This window comes from Bos grunniens, chromosome 13 (assembly GCF_055505025.1).
Source record: "Bos grunniens cultivar Pamir isolate PY7600 chromosome 13, Bosgru_T2T1.0, whole genome shotgun sequence".
NCBI lineage: Eukaryota > Metazoa > Chordata > Mammalia > Artiodactyla > Bovidae > Bos > Bos grunniens.
This window is the reverse complement of record NC_141177.1, coordinates 45,674,599-45,694,661: the sequence shown is the minus strand read 5'-3', so window position 1 is coordinate 45,694,661 and position 20,063 is coordinate 45,674,599. Positions and strand designations below refer to the sequence as shown.

Here is a 20,063-nt window from a genome sequence, read left to right as displayed (position 1 = left end):
GGCAAGAATACTGGATCGGGTTGCCATTTCCTCCTCTAGGGTATTTTCCTAACCCAGGGATTGAACCATTGTCTCCTGTGTCTCCTGCATTGCAGGCAGATTCTTTACCCACTGAGCCACCTGAGAAGCTTTTGAGTATACTAGTTCTTAAATGTATGGTTTCCAAAAGGTGAAAAAGGGAAAAATGAAGGGAGAAAGAAACAGATGCCAGGGACTTCCCTGGCGGTCCACTGGTTAAGACTCTGTGCCTCCACTGCAGGGGGCACAGTTTCCATCTCTGGTCTGGGAACTAAGATCCTGCAAGCCATGTGACATGGCCAGAGAGAGAGAGAAACAGGTGCCAGTCCTTTGAAATACCCTGTAGTTTGTCATTTGGAGGAGGAGAGGTTTGTGACGATTGCAGTGGGAGTTGCAACAATGGCTTCCCACCTCTGTCTGCACATGATCAGAAGCAGCAGTTATAACACAGATTACCCGTGATTTGGAGCACAAGGTTTTCATTGCCCACTCGGACTCCCACAAGCTGAGGCAGGCTGCTCCAGAAATGTGTGCACAGCCTCCTGGTATGGGGCCCAGGCTGTTTGGGGACAGCCACTAACTGCCTAAGAGCTGAAACTGTAATTAACTGCAGTATACCTTTCCCAACTTCCCTTGAAGTCACAAGCATTTAGCAGACTCCTTTGTTCCAAAGTAATTACATCAGGCAAATTCTGCAGTCAGGGACGTGAATTCCTGGTGCTTCCTACTCTAATATCTTCCCTGGTGTCACTTCAGCTGCGTCCATTTGCTGCTGCTGCTGCTAAGTTTTAGCTTCAGTCATGTCCGACTCTGTGACCCCAGAGACAGCAGCCCACCAGGCTCCCCCGTCCCTGGGATTCTCCAGGCAAGAACACTGGAGTGGGTTGCCATTTCCTTTTCCAGTGCATGAAAGTGAAAAGTGAAAGTGAAGTCACTCAGTCATATCCAACTCTCAGCAACCCCATGGACTGCAGCTTACCAGGCTCCTCCACCCATGGATTGTCCAGGCAAGAGTGCTGGAGTGGGTTGCCATTGCCTTCTCGGCGTCGATTTGACACAGTCCTAATTATCTTGGGAAGTTCCCTTATTTTCTGGCACAATAAGAGCACCAGGTTCACTTATTCATTCCTTGTCCCAGACTTGAAGTCAGGAAATTCTCCCAACTCTTCCTTTTAGTAAGGAATGGAATTGAAGGCAAAAATCTGAGCATGAGGGATTTGTGCTTGTATAAAATATTTCCTATTTCAATCTAGCATTATTTTTTTCTGATTTTTATAATTTCACTTATGCTGAAAATCCGCATTTCTCACAGTATTATGTTAAAACCTTTTTATTGTGATAAATAGCACTCAAACAGAAAAGTGAATGTAAGTGCACAGTTTAATGGATTATTATAAAGACCTTTGAAACATTGTTAGCACCAGGGAAGCCCCTATAGTTTCCCTTATCATTGTCTCCTCGCCTCCCTCCCCTCTATTATTACTCATAGCCTATTGTCTGGACATAACTTCTTTGAATTCCTCTGTCTGCCCTGTGGTGTTCCTGTAATTGGTAAAAGCTGCAATTACTTTCTTAAGTTTTGTTTTCTTTTTAATTTGTGTTTCAATGTTAACTTTTCCTTGATCTTCAACAGCAATTTTCTATTGAATTTTCTCTCTTGAGAAGTTACAATCTTCCATTTCTGTTTTGGTGTTTTAGTATCTTCTGTGGATACTGTATTTTACTCATGTTTTGGTTTTCATATTTGAATGGATTGGTCTTTTCTGGAGAGATATTGGAGTTGTGTTCCCAGTTTCTCAACTCAAGAGCTCTCTCTATTGGAACTGTAATTGACATCCTTAAAAAATATGATTCTTGGATCCTGTCCTGTTTCAAGAAGTTCTACCACCAATCTTCTCTTTTCCCTTAATATCAGTCAGTCAAGGAATACTGCCCTTGACTTCCAAGACAATCCCTGACACTTGTAAACGGTGCTCTTAAAAGTCTTCCCCTTTTCTTTACTTCCTCCAATGCTTGATCTCAGACTTAGCCACTGCATTCCTACTCAGATGAGAGCCTCTTTTTTTTTTCTTCCATAAATTAGTACCTCTAAAATTTTTAAATGTATTTTTGGTTGTGGTGGTTCTTTGTCGCAGCACACAGTGTTTCTCTAGTTGTGGTGAGTGGGCTCCTCATTGCAATGACTTCTCCTGCTGGAACACGGGCTTTAGGAGAGTGGGCTCAGTAGTTGTGGTGCTCAGGCTTACCTGTTCTGTGGCATACGGGATCTTTCTGGACCAGGGATCCAACCTGTGAACCCTGCATTGGCAGGCACATTCTTAACCACTGGACCACCAGGGAAGTCCTGAGAGCCTCTTCTGTAGGAAAATATTTGTGAATGGTTTCTAAGTTTTGCCAAAGCCAAGACCTTTCTGAACCCTCCATTCTTCTTAACTTCATGGTTTTCTGAACCTGTTCTGCTAGTTTGGGATGATCTTTCACCCTCACACTTAAACACAGTCTGGAATTTGAGAGTTTTCTCAGAGTCTTAGCTGAAAATGCAGGTTGTAGAATATTTTATGATCTCTTTGTACATTTGGTCAGGCGAGTGTAATCTCGGTTCTGTCTCAACAAAAATTTGAAGCGACGGACATTAAAGTCCTCAGCGCGTCACAGCTCTCGGACACATCGTGTTTTAGCTCTTGGGTCTTGAACAGACCGTGCTATACCTCTTATATCAGTGTTACAGCTCCGTGTTACAGCTCAGTTTTATTTAGAAAAGAGCAGGAAAATACATCCTCGAGGCGTGAGAGCATGTGGACCCAGAGACATGAAGAGAAGACACAGCCCTGGCTCTTTGGCTCCTCTTATGTTTTTTCCTCCCCCTGGGCCTGCCCTATGTAAATTGGGCAAGCCAGGAGTGCCACTTGTTCCACCTGAGGTCCTCACTCTAGTCCTCGGACCTTCCTTTGTTCTATTTTCATGGGCTTTTCCCTTGTCTTTTCACCAGCAGCATTATGGTCCCTCCACAGAGAAGAGGCAGGGCCATCTCTGGGTGACAGAGGGGTCAGCCTGATGATCAGGGCAGCGTCTGGAGTCGTGCCAGTTCCTCTGTGCCACAGAGAGGTCAGCACCAGATTTCCACATTGGCTAATGTTTCTGGGGGGGAAAAAGGCCCCTGAGGGCTGAGGCTTCCATCACATGGGGTGTGGGATCTTCCCAAGCCTGGCACAGGCACCAGGTCTAGCCACTGGCCCAGCTTTGAAACAGGAATTACACTATTCTGTAAGCGGAGGGCAGACGCCACCCCCAAGCACTGTGCCCTCAAGGGTTGTGGCTTTGGCCGAGGACCTGCCCTAGGAGAGCTCATCCTCCAGGGCTCCCAGCAAGCTGCCGCCCTGTGGGGAGACCCAGGGCACTGCCCAGGCAGGGCAGGAGGCAGGAGGCAGCCTGGATCTCCAGGAAACTGAGGCAAAGCTCGCAGCATCCTCTCTCTGTGCTCAAAAAGCCAGGCTGGAATCACCTTTGGGTGAGGATGCCAGGCTCTGTGGATGCATGCTTCTGGGCTGTTAGCTTCCTTTTGAAGGCTTTACTTCATAGTGCTGAAAAGATATATTTTTTTTTTTTTACAAACTCCATCCTTCTGTCAGCTCAAGTAAAGAATTTGTCCACACATTAGATCAGGCTCTAGTTCCATTCAGGAAACTTGTTATAAGCTCCTCTAAGTGCAGCGTCCCTCAGATGGATACAGGTCTTGACTTCTAGAATTTAGTCCCTAAAAAGGCTGGCAGGGCCTGAGCTCCAGGATGCAGCTGAAGGCTTGAGAGCTGTATGCTGAGGCCTCCTGGCAAGCAGCACCCCAGACCCTCCAGGTGGCCCATGAGCCACCTGCCCATCTTTCTGCTTCCTGTAGTATTTTTGTTGCTGCAACCCTAGGCTTTATCTCTGGTACTCCTTGGCTCTTTCCAGAGCGGTTCCTGAGAGCACCCCCTGCCTGACACAGTTTCTAGGCTTTGGAGCCTCCCCTGGCTGTCCACTGCTGTCTCTGCAGCCATAGACTGGAAGGATTTCTCCCTTTCTTTTCCCCCATTGCTCCCACCTCCCTGCATAAGTCAGTTCAAATCAGCAAATGAGATTGTGCCAGGCACAATGCTGGGCGCCGGAGACCTAGAGCTGATGCAATCCCAGGAGCTCCCAGGTCGGGAGGAAACATCCAAAAAAGGCTTAGTAGATGGGAAATGCCATTGAAGCCTTAAAGGCCATGGATTTGGCCTTAATTCAGCAGGCAGTGGGGGGCCACTGCAAATCTTTGAGTATAACTGACTTCCAGGGGCCTCGGCAGTTGAACAATTTCTTGCCTGCTTCAGGATTCTCCAGAAGCCAGACCCCTCCCCTTCTGCAGTGCCCATCATACCTTGGACCCCTGGTCCCATCAGCTTCTTCTGCTACCCAAACGTTGATGTCACCCCTGCCCTCCCTGAAATGCCTCTTTCTAGTCTGGAAACTGGAGAGGGAGGGGAGCAGTGCTGATAGGAGGCCTAAGGCTTAGGTGGGGCTGGGCAGGACTCATGCCCACTCCCAACCCCCACTCTTTGCAGTTGATTGTCAACTTCTCAGTGACTCAGTACCAGACAATCAGGTACAGCCAATCCCAGTATCCAAGTTAAGCCAAGATCATTGGCTTCCTTATGGTTCTGTCCTTGTCATTTGTTACATTCTACGCCCTGTTCCACTTAAGGACAACAGATGGGGACACCCTCCTCCAGGTGAGGGGTGGGGGCAGGGGCAGCCAGGTGAATCAGAAGAGGGTGGATGGATGGATGGTGCTCCAGGGCTCCCTTCTGATGCACTCTGCCCGCCCATCCCTCCCCCATGCCTACCTCTCCTGCAGCATTTGAAAAACTCAACAAAGCCAAGCAGAGACTGGGGTCCCGCCCTCTTGGACCACCAAGCAGGGCCCTAAGCCCCCACCATTCCACCCTCCCCTGAAGATGGGCTTGAGTTCCAGCCACTGGACCCGGACAAGGCCCAGATTCCCATGGTGGGCAGTAATGACTCCAGCCATCTGCAGGACTCCCAGATGTGAGCACAGCTGCTGGGGGGAGTGCCCCACCCCAACCCTGTGGTCCCAACACAGAGACTGGGGAGACAGTGGAGAGGTGTCACCGCCTGCCCCCACCACGCCCTGCTCAGGGGTGGCACCTGTCACCTTGGCCACCACTGCTAGCACGGTCATTTCTGCTCATTTCCCTAGTGTTCACAGGTCCTTTAGATGCCAAGATGGCAGCTGGGAGGTTTGGGTGATGAGGGGGTTGCTGGGGGGCCCAGTAGCACTTTGGGGCATCTCAGGTCAGGTCCCCAGATGCCTACTGGGCTTCACATGGCCTCTGATGCCACCACACTTTGCCCTAAGCTGAGGTCTGGGTGGGTCCCCTACCTGTCCCTGTCCCTGAGTCTTTGGCCTCCTGACCAGTGTTCCCGCCCTTGGGGTGGACCCCAGCCTCTGCCCAGGCTATTTCAGATCAGTCTGAGCCAATCACCTACAAACAACAGAAATATCCAAGCTGGGCCAAAGTCATTGGCTTCCTTATGGTTCTGTCCTCGTCATTTGTTACATTCTATGCCCTGTTCCACTTAAGGACAACAGATGGGGACACCCTCCTCCAGGTGAGGGGTTGGGGGAGCAGGGGCAGCCAGGTGAATCAGAAGAGGGTGGATGGATGGATGGTGCTCCAGGGCTCCCTTCTGATGCACTCTGCCTGCCCATCCCTCCCCCATGCCTACCTCTCCTGCAGCGTTTGAAAAACTCAACAAAGCCAAGCAGAGACTGGGGTCCCGCCCTCTTGGATCACCAAGCAGGGCCCTAAGCCCCCACCATTCCACCCTCCCCTGAAGATGGGCTTGAGTTCCAGCCGCTGTACAGGCCAGACAAGGCCCAGATTCCCATGGTGGGCAGTAATGACTCCAGCCATCTGCAGGACTCCCAGATGTGAGCACAGCTGCTGGGGGGAGTGCCCCATCCCCATCCTGTGCTCCCAATACAGAGACTGGGGAGACAGTGGAGAGGTGTCACCGCCTGCCCCCACCATGCCCTGGCCAGGGGTGGCACCTGTCACCTTGGCCACCACTGCTAGCACGGTCATTTCTGCTCATTTCCCTAGTGTTCACAGGTCCTTTAGATGCCAAGATGGCAGCTGGGAGGTTTGGGTGATGTGGGGGTTTCTGGGGGGCCCAGGAGCACTTTGGGGGGGGTCTCAGGTCAGGTCCCCAGATGCCTACTGGGCTTCACATGGCCTCTGATGCCACCACACTTTGCCCTAAGCTGAGGGTCTCAGTGGGTCCCCTACCTGTCCCTGTCCCTGAGTCTTTGGCCTCCTGACCAGTGTTCCCGCCCTTGGGGTGGACCCCAGCCTCTGCCCAGGCTAATTTAGATCAGCCCAAGCCAATCACCTAAAAACAACAGAAATACCCAAGCTGGGCTGAAGTCATTGTCTTCCTTATGGTTCTATCCTTGTCATTTGTATTACATTCTACGCCCTGTTCCACTTAAGGAGAACAGATGGGGACTCCCTCCTCCAGGTGAGGGGTGGTATATCAGGGTCCATCCGCAGTCCCACCCTCCCTGTCTCCACCCCCACTGTACACACTTGGGGGCCTCACCGCAGGTGTCCAGCAGCCTGGTCAGTGTGGGACATGTTCAGCTGGTCCTTGGTGACGCTGAGGTCCCGGTGACAGCTGCTGGCAGATGAAGTCAACCTCACTCTCCCATGCTGCTTCACCCCAGGGCTTCAGGACAAAATCGCCATTTCTCCTAGACAATTTTGTGCTTTCTCACAAAGGCAACACATGATGGTACTAAAAGGAGGAGATCTGGAGCCTGGGATTATGCATGGGGTTTGCCTTTTCCTATGTGTGAGTCTGGGAAAGTCAATCATCCTTTTTGAGCTTTAGTATCCTCATCTGCAAAATGGGGACACCACCCCCTTCATAAGGATGTGTGAGACATAAGTTGCTGCCATTCACTGATGAACACACTGCTGCTCATTTATCTCCCTCAGTCCCTAGCCCTCTCTAACCCAGTCCTCGCAGCCTGGCTATCCCAGCCTGAGGGACAACTGGCCCCTGGATGAAGTCCTTCCTTCCACTCATATCTTCGTGTACTTCTTCCTCTTCCTGCAAAGCACTTCTTTTTGTATCTGTCTGGTAGTCTGTTCCTCGTCCTCTAAAACCCAGCTAAAACCAAGATCTCAGGATTGGCACGTATTTCCTGGGCCTCTGCAGCCCTCATGGGCTGACCCCTACCACACGTGGCTGTAGAAGTGTCAGTCAAGACCAGGAGCTCCTCCATGCCTGCAGGGAAGGGAACTGAGTTGGACTTCGTGTGAGACTGTGGGATTAAAGCTGACCCAGTGGAGCTCTCCTGTCCTGGCTCCTCTCTACCAGCTCCCTGTCCTCTGAGCCCCAGGAAACCTGGCCCTACATGTGTATAAATAGAGGCACTAGGTCTCCATGAAAGGAAAAACCCCCCGCACCACCCCTGGTGCCGCCAAGCACCCCAGCTGCTCCCAGGCTTGGAAGCACCCTGGCCAGCTGGGTTGCTGCATGGCCCTGTCCTAGGAGCTGCTGAGGCATGAGGGAGGCAGCTGAGCTGGCCTGGCAGAGACCATCTGGGCTGGGAGTCGGGCAGAGGAACATGTGTGGCCGGCAGTGGGCCTAGGCACAGGCTGGGAAGTGGCTTGCCCTCCACGGGGCACCTGCCGCATGGGGAGCCCAACAGAGGCTCCAAGGATGACACATGGTAGACACTGAGGAGCCCCAGGGGGCCATGTCTTCACACACAAGCCTGGGGCACAGGGCGATGGAAGTGAGGACCTCGTGGCCAGGGCCAGCTGCCTGCTTCCGATACCAGGACACACATGGTGACAGAAGTCACACACCTGGAGGGTCCAAGTGCCCCTGGTTTACACGCATGGCCCTCAGCTCCCTCTATTCTGCCCCACCGTGGCCTCTAAGAGAAGGAGCATCCTTCATGATCTGCCCTTAGGGGACCACGGGCAGCTAGTGAAGTCCAGATACAGCTGCCCAGGTTAGCAAAGAGGGATGGTGCTCCTCAGAGACAAGGGCTACATGGAGGCAGCACTGCTTCTAACTGAGTCCTGAGAATAGTGTAGCCCAGGGTCATAAGCAGAACTGAGAAAGAATAGAATCTCGAGCAACCACCGGGGGTGCCCAGGGGACCTGCTACGGAGCCACAGACACAGCAGCAGTGGGCACATGTCAAAGGCCAAAGGGCACGAAGGAAACTATGCTCTGGCTATCTTTAGGTACATCCTGGTCTGGGAACAGGCGTCCCAAGGCAGCATTCCCTTCCACAGATGCACTAGCCGGCAGAGCCTGGAGTCTGGGAAGCTCAGCCCTAGCAGGGGTTCTGGGACCTTGGGATTCAGGCTCTCTGTGCTGCCCACGTGGGTCCCACATCACCCCTGCTTGCCCGTCCCAGTCCTTTCAGGGTCACTCCACAGAAAGCAGACCACCCAGTGAGTCCTCAGAGGGTTTCTTAAGTTTCACGGGACTCAGAATCTCCATGGAGGGAGGGGCAGAGCTGCATTCCACTTTCTGCTACAGGCCTATGGCAATTCCAACACTTCTGGCAAGAAGGAAGCCAGTCTTGATCCTATTATGGCATCTACTCCCCACTAGCAAGTATGCGGGTCTGGAGACCTCCATGTCTGCCCACATCTGAGCACTCTAGAGCTCAGGCTGGATCAGGAATACTTTAAGAAGCCTAATTCATTCAGACTTGTTCCAATCAGGAGTTGGCCAGACCAGGGCAGAACTGAGAGCTGGATGCTGGAAGTTCAGGACCAGGCAGGAGACAGGGTCCTCAGCCTGGAGCACAACTGTTTGGCTCCCTCCCCAACAGCACGTCTCTGGACCGAGGACAAAAGAGTCCCAGAAATCCTTGGTGGGACAGGGCTTGTTTGGGGAGGGCTCTGCAAGAGACCCTGGGTCAGTCTTTCACTGAATCAGAATGGCAATAGGAGAATCCCTATGGGGAAGGGAGGAGCCAAGGGAAGGGCCATGCTTAGCCACTGGCTTCCTCCCAGGCAGCTGCCCAGTCTCACTGGTTCTTGAGGCAATATTCCCAGAGAATGAATACAATGGCCGCCCTTGGGGTATTTTCCTGCCTTCTGATTTCAGAGTTGGCCTGCTCCGTCCATCCATGAGCCATCCATCCATGAGCTGGCCCTGCTCTTGCCCTCTGCTTCGCACCACCTCTCCTGTGCTCTGAGGCAGTGGGCAGTGAAGAGCCGTGACCTGGGGAAAGGGGAAAGGGATGTTTCCTGTAAGACATCACTAGAGGAATCAACATGAAATGTTCTATGCTATTTTTTGAATGGAAGAAGAGAAAAATCAGTCTCTGAGGACTCCTTGATCAGCCCCTACTGAATGCTCCCCACAGCAGGCAGAGCACAGGATGAGGATGTCAGGGTGTCAGCCGCAGGACAGCCCTCCCGGCAGGATCGACTGCAGCCTGATCTCCAGGGTATCTTGTGATGAGGGTGGGGAGTGTGCTTCCTGCCTCCCAGCAGGACCTTTGGGCCCTTTAGCAGAATCTGTCTGCTGTGGGCTCCAAACCACAGTAGTATCTAACCTCCTGGGTGAGGGGCTGCCTGCCTGGGCCTGCAATAGCCCTAGCACTCAGGAGTCCTGGCAGTGCCAGACTTGGGCCCCATGGAGCCTCCTCGGCCCTCCTGTCGGGGCCAGTAGCTAACAGCAGGCCCCAGAAGGGACGGACAGTGCTCGTAACCCCCAGCCCCTCGCAGCAGTCTGGTCCCTGTACTCACCAGCATCCCTTTGGCACCTTTTCCTACCATGGTCGTGGTGGGTTAGGAGCTCTGGAGTCCGGATCACACTCACACGCTTTGTTTCTAGCACCTTTCAGAGTACAGACCTCCAGAGCTATAAAGAGAGCAGAGAATGAGGTGAGGATTTGGCCCGGAGAAGGCAGGGCAGGACGAGCGTGGCTCTCCAGAACAGGTAGTGCAGGGCCCAGACCACCTGCCACTCTTCCCTCCTGTCCTGTTCCTTTCTGGATGACCCTCAATCCAGTTCCTACCTCACTCTTCTCCCAACCCTTCCCCTGAAACCCTTGGTCTCCAGGCTTCCTGTCCCAATGGGCAAAGGTTTATTTTTTATTCTCCAGATGCCGAATTTTATTTTTTTTAAAAAATGAACACAGAACTGGGACAGGGTCCAATTCGTTCATTGTCTGTGTGAATGGCCTCAACCTTTCCCCTGAAGCGGAGTCAGCTTGGATCAGCACATGTTTCCCCACCTCACCCCAGCCAGGTGGCCAGGATGGGCCTTCCCTATCCTGATGCTGCTCAGCCTGGGCTCCAGGCATATGGCATTCCACTAACTTGGACCAGAAGCTCTGGGCACAGCAAACAGCATGTGCGTCATGCCTCCATGCCCTTGCTCAGGTGGGCCCCGACCGAACACCTTCCCTCCTGCTCCCCAGGTGAAACTCTACAAACCCTTTGGGACCCTGCCTCAGTGTCACTTCTCCTCTGTTGCTTTTCCTGACACAGCCCCCACTCCTCTCCAGAATGAACAAATTGCTTCCTCTTTTGTGTTTTGTGCTACCAGTGTTCTTATAAACTCACTCCAGACATATTTGCTTATGTCTGTCAACTGTGGTTGGGCAGTTCCCTGAGGGATTGGATGTGTTTAATTGACCCCTCTGTGCCCTGCTCAGCCTGCCCTCAATCTTTTCCAGCATAAGAGTCTTTTCAGATGAGTCAGCCTTTCGCATCAGGTAGCCAAACTATTGAAGTTCCAGCTTCAGCATCAGTCCTTCCAATGAATATTCAGGACTGATTTCCTTTAGGGTGGACTGGTTGGATCTCCTTGCAGTCCAAGGGACTCTTAAGAGTCTTCTCCAACACCACTGTTCAAAACCATCAATTCTTCAGCGCTCAGCTTTCTTTATAGTCATACTCTCACATCCATACATGACGACTGGAAAAACCATAGCCTTGACTATACGGACCTTTGTTGACAAAGTAATGTCTCTGCTTTTTAATATGCTGTCTAGGTTGGTCATAACTTTTCTTCAAGAAGCAAACAAGCGTCTTTTAATTTCATGGCTGCAGTCACCATCGACAGTGATTTTGGAGCCCCAAAATAAAGTCTGTCACTGTTGCCACTGTTCCTCATCTATTTGCCATGAGGAGTTGGGACCAGATGCCATGAACTTAGATTTCTGAATGTTGAGTTTTAAGCCAACTTTTTCACTCTCCTCTTTCACTTTCATGAAGAGGCTCTTCAGTTCCCTTCACTTTCGGCCATAACGGTGGTGTCATCTGCATATCTGAGGTTATTGATATTTCTCCTGGCAACCTTGATTCCAGCTTGTGCTTCATCCAGCCCAGCATTTCTCATGATGTACTCTGCATATAATTTAAATACACAGGGTGACAATATACAGCCTTGACAGACTCCTTTTCCTATTTGGAATCAGTCTGTTGTTCCATGTCCAATTCTAACTGTTGCTTCCTGACCTGCATACAGGTTTCTCAAGAGGCAGGTCAGGTGGTCTGGAATTCCCATCTCCTTCAGAATTTTCCACAGTTTATTGTGATTCACACAACAAAGGCTTTGGCATAGTCAATAAAGCAGAAATAGATGTTTTTCTGGAACTCTTGTTTTTTCCATGATCCAGTGGATGTTGGCAATTTGATCTCTGATTCCTCTGCCTTTTTAAATCCAGCTTGAACATCTGGATGTTCACGGTTCACATATTCTGAAGCCTGGCTTGGAGAATTTTGAGCATTACTTTACTATCATGTGAGATGAGTGCAATTGGGCGGTAGTTTGAGCATTCTTTGGCATTGCCTTTCTTTTGGATTGGAATGAAAACTGACCTTTTCCAGTCCTGTGGCCACTGCTAAGTTTTCCAAATTTGCTGCCATATTGAGTGCAGCACTATCACAGCATCATTTTTTAGAATTTAAAAGAGCTCAACTGGAATTCCATCACCTCCACTAGCTTTGTTCGTAGTGATGCTTCCTAGGCCCCACTTGACTTCACATTCTAGGATGTTTGGCTCTAGGTGAGTGATCACATCATTGTGATTATCTGGGTCATGAAGATCTTTTTGTACAGTTCTTCTGTGTATTCTTGCCACCTCTTCTTAATATCTTCTGCTTCTGTTTGGTCCATACCATTTCTGTCCTTTATTGAGCCCATCTTTGCATGAAATGTTCCCTAGGTATGTCTACCTCTAATTTTCTTGAAGAGATCACTAATCGTTTCCATTCTATTGTTATCCTCTATTTCTTTGCATTGATTGCTGAGGAAGGCTTCCTTATGTCTCCTTGCTATTCTTTGGAACTCTGTAGTCAAATGGGTATATCTTTCCGTTTCTCCTTTGCTGTTTTGCTTCTCTTCTTTTCAGAGCCATTTTGCTTTTTTGCATTTCTTTTTCTTGGGGATTGTCTCAATCCCTGTCTCCTATACAATGTCACAAACCAGAATGTGGTCCACTGGAGAAGGGAATGGCAAACCACTTCAGTATTCTTGCCTTGAGAACCCTATGAACAGTATGAAAAGCCAACAAGATAGGACACTGAAAGATGAACTCCCCAGGTCGATAGGTGCCCAATATGCTACTGGAGATCAGTGGAGAAATAACTCTAGAAAGAATGAAGGGATGGGCCAAAGCAAAAACAACACCCAGTTGTGAATGTAACTGGTGACAGAAGCAAGGTTCGATGCTGTAAAGAGCAATATTGCATAGGAACCTGGAATGTTAAGTCCATGAATCAAGGCAAATTGGAAGTGGTCAAACAGGAGATGGCAAGAGTGAACATTGACATTCTAGGAATCAGTAAACTAAAATGGACTGGAATGCGTGAATTAACTCAGATGACCATTATATCTCCTACTGTGGACAGGAATCCCTTAGAAGAAATGGATTAGCCATGATAGTGATCAAAAGAGTCTGAAATGCAGTACTTGGATGCAATCTCAGAAACGACAGAATGATCTCTGTTCGTTTCCAAAGCAAACCATTCAGTATCATGGTGATCCAAGTCTATGCCCTGACCAGGAATGCTGAAGAAGCTGAAGTTGAATGGTTCTATGAAGACCTACAAGACCTTTTAGAAATAACACCCAAAAAAGATGTCCTTTCCATTATAGGGGACTGGAATGCAAAAGTAGGAAGTCAAGAAACACCTGGAGTAACAGGCAAATTTGGCCTTGGAGTACAGAATGAAGCAGGGCAAAGGCTAATAGAGTTTTGCCAAGAGAACGCACTGGTCATAGCAAACACCCTCTTCCAACAACACAAGAGAAGACTCTACACATGGACATCACCAGATGGCCAGCACTAAAATCAAATTGATTATATTCTTTGCAGCCAAAGATGAAGAAATTCTATACAGTCAGCAAAAATAAGACTGGGAGCTGACTGTGGCTCAGATCATAAACTCCTTATTGCCAAATTCAGACTCAAATTGAAGAAAGTGGGGAAAACCACTAGACCATTCAGGTATGACCTAAATCAAACCCCCACTAGGTTCCCTTGGCCTTTCCCCTGGCCACCAGGTGTCCTGCATAACTTCCTCAGGGCCAGGCAAGGCTGTGACTTGTAGCCGTTTCCCTTTGCTTAGCCACCCAGACCAGGTTTTCTGCCTCTCTAGAGACGTCCCTGCTCATGGCTTTGGTCTTCTGGGGGCAGTCAGGAGAAGAGGGAATGTGATCATACCCTTCTTCTCACTCTCCACATCCCTCCCTCCAACCTATAAACTCTAGACTTCTTGTTTTCAAAGCTGTCACTCTGTGGCTAACAAATAATGACAGTGATGATAGTAATGAAGCACAGCCACCTCATGGCTTGGACATCATGCCTTCTGGTCAGATGAGTAAACTGAGGACACTCTGTCCTGGAACTTGGGCTACAGGGTGATATCCCTGAATATGCAAATATGGCCCTTGTGTTCAAGGTGCTTCTCTTTCTCGGTGGAAAAAAGACTGCTTGGCAGCTGCTCCCAGGACAATGAGTTGGGTGCAAAGCTTTGCTACTTCTCCTGCCTTTGCTGTTTCATCCATTTGGATGCCTTTGCCCATCCATCCATTCAAAAAGTACCACCTGAAGGCCTATGATAAGTCAGGCCCTCTAATAGGGGTTGGGCATTCACATTACCCAGGCACCAGGCCTACCACTCACCCACATATAGACCACTGTTGACAAGCTGTCTGTGCCATGAGGGTCAGAGTCAGGTTAGCTTGTGATGAAGACCTTGGACTCTGGGTCCTGGGACAAGTAACTGACTCTGCCAACTCACTAGGTATGTGACTTCAAGCAAATTACTGAACCTATCTGACCCTTGCTATCTCAATCTGGAAGATGGGGCTAATTATACTTCCTTTGTACCTTCTGAGGTTTCTGCTTAAGTTTCGACTCTACAGGGCCTCCACTTTCTCCTCCCCTCCAATCCATTCATTGTCCCAAAGTCTAAAACCCTGATTCCCTCCAACAGTCTTCCTCAGCCAACAGGATATGGCCTACATTGTTCAGCAGGCAGTTAGGGCTAGCCACAGTTCAATTCATGTATTCCACAAATATTTATTTCAGGCTTGCTCTGGGCCAGACCTGTGCTGGGCGCCATGAATTCTTCAGTCTCTGGGCTCCTGCAGCTTACAAGCTCGGCTGAAACAGGAACCAGCGAAACAGGTGACTCAAATACATACAATTAGAGCCTACGATAAAGGGTGGGAAAGTGAAAGATCCTCTTTAACCAGAGTCTACCCCAGTGGGGCCTGGCCTTGTCTGAGAGTTACAGAGGACTTTCCTGAGGAAGTGATGTTTAAGAGTCATAGGGGGATGATTAGGCATCAGTGAGCAACAGAAAAGATAGATTCAAGCAAATGAAATAATACAGAAAAAGACCAGGAGCCTGGGGCTCAGAGAGTGAGGGAGAAAGTGGCCAAAGATGAAGGTGGATGCAAAAGCAGGGTCAGGGTTTTGGGGGCCTTGTTTTGATCTTTATCCTGAGGGCAATGACAAGCACTGAAGTCTTGAAACCAGAGTTATAACTGAGAGGAGGAGCAATTGGTGGTGTGTGCATTTTGAAAACGCCAACCTAGATTAGTATGGAGAAAGGACTGGAGGGAGGGAAGAGGGGAAGAAAGGAAATGGATTAGGACTAGGCCAGGCCAGGCCAGGAATGAGGGTGCTTGGCTCAGGAAGGTCATGACAGGGTGGCAAGAGGTGCACAGATTTGAGAAAAATATAGAAGGTAACTTTGGTAGGACTTGGTGATGCATTGGACTTGGGGATGAGGGATAAGGAGGGGCCTCTGGTTTTTAATGGTATAATAGGAAGAAGCCAGTGCCCGTTCCAGAGACCAGAGACAGAAATGCTGGGGATGCTGCAGGTTTGGAGTGGGGAGGGGATGAGCTAAGTTGGGTGAGCTGGGTTCAATTTGCCTGTAAGCCACCCAAGGGAGGATAGTGAGAGGATACTCATAGGACCTGGTCCATCTTTACTGTCCCATTGCTCAGTCTTCCTCTCCTCCGAACCGGACTGTCAGCTCTATCAATTTTAATGATCCATCTGGGCCAAGCCTTGAAGTCCTTACTCGGGATGGAAAGGTGACAAGGTTTTCTCCTTGCCTTCAAGAACCTCACAGTTTAGGAGAAAGATAGAAAAGGAAGCGTAATTTCCCATTCACTGCTTGGAGGGTGGGGAGGGGCTGTGGGAGTGAGGAAGGGGCCCTTGGTTCTGCCTAGAGCCAAAATCAGCTACCTACAGCCACTTATGGTTACCTGTGGGCCATGTGGGACTATCCAGCATCCCCAGAGGGTTCTTGCCTTCATTCCGTGGCTTAGGCAATTCCCTCTTCCTTGAGCACCCTTGTCCCCATTTCCTTCTGTATATACCCCACCCATCTTCAAAACCTGTTCCAAAGCCATTACCACCAAGAAGCCTTCCTTTCTCTTGCATTTGCAGTCAGCCTTCCCACTGTGCCTCCGGTTACACCCAATGCACGCAGTGTACATCTGATCAACACGTTCCTCACACGCAGCCATTGTAGCATGCTTGCTGCTGCTGCTGCTGCTGCTATGTCGCTTCAGTCGTGTCCGACTCTGTGCGACTCCAAAGATGGCAGCCCACCAGGCTCCCCCGTCCCTGGGATTCTCCAGGCAAGAACACTGGAGTGGGTTGCCATGTCCTTCTCCAATGCATGAAAGTGAAAAGTGAAAGTAAAGTCGTTCAGTCGTATCCGACTCTTAGCGACCCCATGGACTACATCCTACCAGGCTCCTCCGTCCATGGGATTTTCCAGGCAAGAGTACTGGAGTGGGGTGCCATTGCCTTCTCCGTGTAGCATGGTTACTTGTGTCCAAATCTTCCTTCCCCACCAGCTGGAGAGATCCCAGGGCAGAAGTGTGATTCTTCTGCATCCTCAGAGCTGGGCACTGAGCCTTAGTCACAGTGTAGGCGGAGTTAAGGGGGCGTTTTCTTGAGTTGCTTGGAAATACTTGGGCATACTCAGTGTCGCCCATTAGTCCCTTCCTAGAACCATTGGAGAAGGAACTGGCAACCCACTCCAGTGTTCTTGCCTGGAGAATCCCAGCGACGGGGGAGCCTGGTGGGCTGCCGTCTATGGGGTCGCACATAGTCGGACACGAATGAAGCGACTTAGCAGCAGCAGTAGCAGCAGAACCAGTCCCCCTCACCCCCTACCCTCCAGTCTTCTGACACTCTCTCACTTGGGGGTTCTTTAACCTCTCAGGCCCTTCTCTCCTTCTCCACTCTTCGGCCCCCCAACCTTTATCTTCTTGCAGCTGCAGCATCAAGCTTATTTCAGCAAAGAAACAGACCTAAGCCTTATGAGAGCTATCAGAGAGACAAGGGCGCGGCTCCTTTAACAGTGGCCAGCGAGGGGGCGTGGCCTGCGGAGAACTGGCCCTAAAGGGGGCGCGGCTCCTTTAAGAAGCTGCGGGTCTGGTGAAAAGAGGCCCCTGAACAGCAAGAAAAGGCCGGGTTGCTTTCGAAGCTGTAGCACCGCCTGGAGAGCCCCGATTCCTCGAAGCTGGCGCCTTCGCCTTAATCCGGATGCGAGGTGTCGGGAGCGGCCGTTACATCAACCGCCAAGAGTGGGCCTCTCAGCTACTGTGGGGACGGTTACCCCGCCCCCGGCCCCTGTCTTGGAAAATACCGGGGCGCCCAGGTCCCCGCCCCCTTGCCCCGCCCCTGGGCCGGCTCCGGCCCCTCCCGGCCCTCTGGGAGAGCCTCCTCCCGCCCGGCCCCAGACTTGCGGTCAGCCCCGCGTGCCGTTGTCTGCGGGGTGCGGGGCACCGGCTGGGGGTGGGCGCCCCGGGCTGCTAGGCCCCTACCCTCACCTGCTGCCGCCCGGACCCGCCCTAAGCGCACCTGGAATGACGGTTGGGTGGGGAGGACGCGGATTCTTTCCGGGAGAGCAACCGCCCGAGAACACCGCGGCCGTAGCCCCTTCCCAAAGCCGGAGCCGCAGACAAGGGTCCAAGGGCACCGAGACTCCCTGGCACGGCTTCCCAGGACCTTTGGGCGCGCAGGAACCCGACCCGACCGGCGAGTGGCGGGCAGATAGGGAGGCAGGCCGGCTAGAGGTTCAGGGCGTCTGCAGGGCCCCAGCGCGCAGACCCAACTGGCGCCTCGAACAGACGCTCTGGTTCCGGCGCTACCAGTACTAACACGTGCCCGCCGCTGGGGGCCAAACCGTCAACGGCACGCTGCTCCCCTCCTCCAGGAGCGGCCCCACGCCCCCCTCCACCGCCATTCCGCCCGTTGCAGCTCATTGTTGACAGCGGTGACACCCAGACCTACGCATTTACCCAACCTTTCTGGCGAGACAGATATCCCCACGCGTGTACCTACACTCATCCACAGATGCCCTTATGCATCCAATATCACACACGCTCGCTCGCTCTCTCGCTCTTCCTGAGATTCAGCCGGGTGGAGCCACCAAACACCCAGACCAACGGCTGGATAGTGAGAGGCTCGGGCCGTAGCGCCCCCTGCCGATAGCCCCCTTCCCGTGCTGCAGGCCCGGCCCAGGCATTCTGGCTCCGCACCGCGGTGCGCCCAGGTGACTTTCTTAAAGTTACATCAGCCTCTTGAGGCTCTGTGCCACCGCGAGTCTTCCCGCGCGGCGGTGCTGCTCCTTGCTCCTCCTGAGCTTGTTGTGTTTTGGTTTCGGGGAGGCGGGGGCCAAGAGTTTGGTGAAAGTTTGGAGAGTGAAGAAGGCTTGGGAAACCTAGCCAAGTCCCTCCTCTCTCCCAGCAGCTCCCCTGGCCGCCCTGCCCACCCCTGCCACCCCTCCACCCCATTCTCATCCCCACCCCCGGCCGACTTCTCAGGCTCCTCCTCCCAGGGAATAAATTTACAAGTTGCTCCAAGCTTTCCAAGGACTGAGTCCCATGAACCCCTGGGAGTGGGCTCCGCAAAGGAGCCCCCTGCTCTGCCCCATCCTCGCTGCCCTCCAGCTGGGGCCCTTGGAGGAAGTAGATGTCCTCCCCTTGGGCTAGGCTGGAATGAAGCCAGAAAGGCCTGGGGCACTTGGGAGACTGGGACTGGAGTTAGCCTGCCAGGCCCCGGCCTTCTGCACCTGCCTTCACCCTAGAGAGAAGTCTGAGCAAATTCCATCCCCTTTGGATCAGTGTCCCTGGGAACTGTGGGCACAGCTGGGTAAGACCTGGGCCCTACTCCTTGGAACTGGAGGGCTTGGGGGTCCTTTCTCCACCGACCCTCTCACTGGTTTGGTCACACCTACACTGCCTCAGGTTCTATCCTTGGGTTGGGAAGATCCCCTGGAAGAGGGCATGGCAATCTGCTCTAGTATTCTTGCCTAGAGAATCCTATGGACAGAGGAGCCTGGTGGGCTACAGTCCATAGGGTCACAAAGAGTCGGACACTACTGAAATGACTTAGCACACACGGGGGTTGTTGTATTACAAGGGCTGCAGACACCAACCTGGGCCCTCTGTTCTCACCCTGGGGAGACATGCGGAGGTTCCAATCCTAGCTAAAGAAGACTTTGCCAAAGGGAGCTTTGCTGAGCTTCAGTTTCCTGTCCTACAAAATAAAACACCTTGCTCTGGGCTGCCTCTGAGCAGCAGAGGTTGGCAGTTGGTGGGAAGGGGCTCCCACATTTGCTTGTCTTGAGGCCACCAGCTTTCAAGGAGAAGGGCCAGTTAGTACTGGCTGTCAGGGGACTGTTGTCGCCCCAGCATGTGCTCAGGAAGGGACCAGTCTCTCCTCTGCACCCTGAGTCTGTCCTCACTGTTGTCTGCCCAGGAAACCAGTTTTCTTTGTTCCCTGGGGATAGTCAGCCTCCAAGAAGCTGACTCACACATGCCAAAATCGAACAAGATCAGTTGACAAGTGAGATTCCACTTTACTAATTTACAGAGGCTCTGAGCAAGATAGCAGGTATCAGGCACAGACACTTCCTGCCAAGGAGCGCCAGTCCATTCCACCAGGCTTCTCCAGGGCCCAACCACTCAGAACTTACAACCTATTCACCTTAGAGGCTTGGTCAGAACCTGGAAGATTTGGAGACATTCTTCTCATCAGCAAGATTATTTTTGTTTTTCCTTTGTCCCCAGCCTTGCAGGTTTGTGATTTGTATTCTGTGAAGGAACTGCAGGTGTCTTGTGTGTGTCCTCTTCCTGAGCAATCTGTGGTTCCCATGGCCCCTGCCCTTGTGGATTTGTGTAGATGAATCTGTGTTTGGAGGCGAGTGACTGCGCACTGAAACAGCTCTGGGTCTCAGTGTGCATGTGTGCCCAACTCTGGGGACTGGGCCCCTGTGACCCAAGTCTCTCTCCCTCTGCCTCTCCTGCTGGGACATAAATTCTCTTTCTGGTTTCTCCCTCCCTCCCTCCCACTGGGGCTTGTCATAAAGGGCCACCACACAGGGAAGACAGGATAGAGGCTGCTGAAAGATCCTCCACGGAGTGGAGTGGGGACAAGGAAGCATAGGAGGGTGGGACAATGGCCTTCATTC

The 20,063-nt window shown here is 51.7% G+C and overlaps 1 long non-coding RNA gene across 2 annotated transcripts; it reads right to left on the bottom strand.

The window, feature by feature from the left end:
* Positions 1 to 1,380: 1,380 nt before the first annotated feature.
* LOC147360914 (uncharacterized) lies at positions 1,381 to 18,171 on the bottom strand. 2 transcript variants are annotated; one of them, XR_015139493.1, is made up of 4 exons: positions 17,933 to 18,171; positions 9,846 to 9,960; positions 6,658 to 9,315; positions 1,381 to 3,599 (listed from the first exon to the last, which is right to left on the bottom strand). It is a non-coding gene; the product is annotated as an uncharacterized LOC147360914 (long non-coding RNA). The 2 variants fall into 2 exon arrangements; XR_015139492.1 differs by lacking the exon at positions 17,933 to 18,171 and adding an exon at positions 17,450 to 17,694.
* Between the last annotated feature and the right edge of the window lie 1,892 nt (positions 18,172 to 20,063).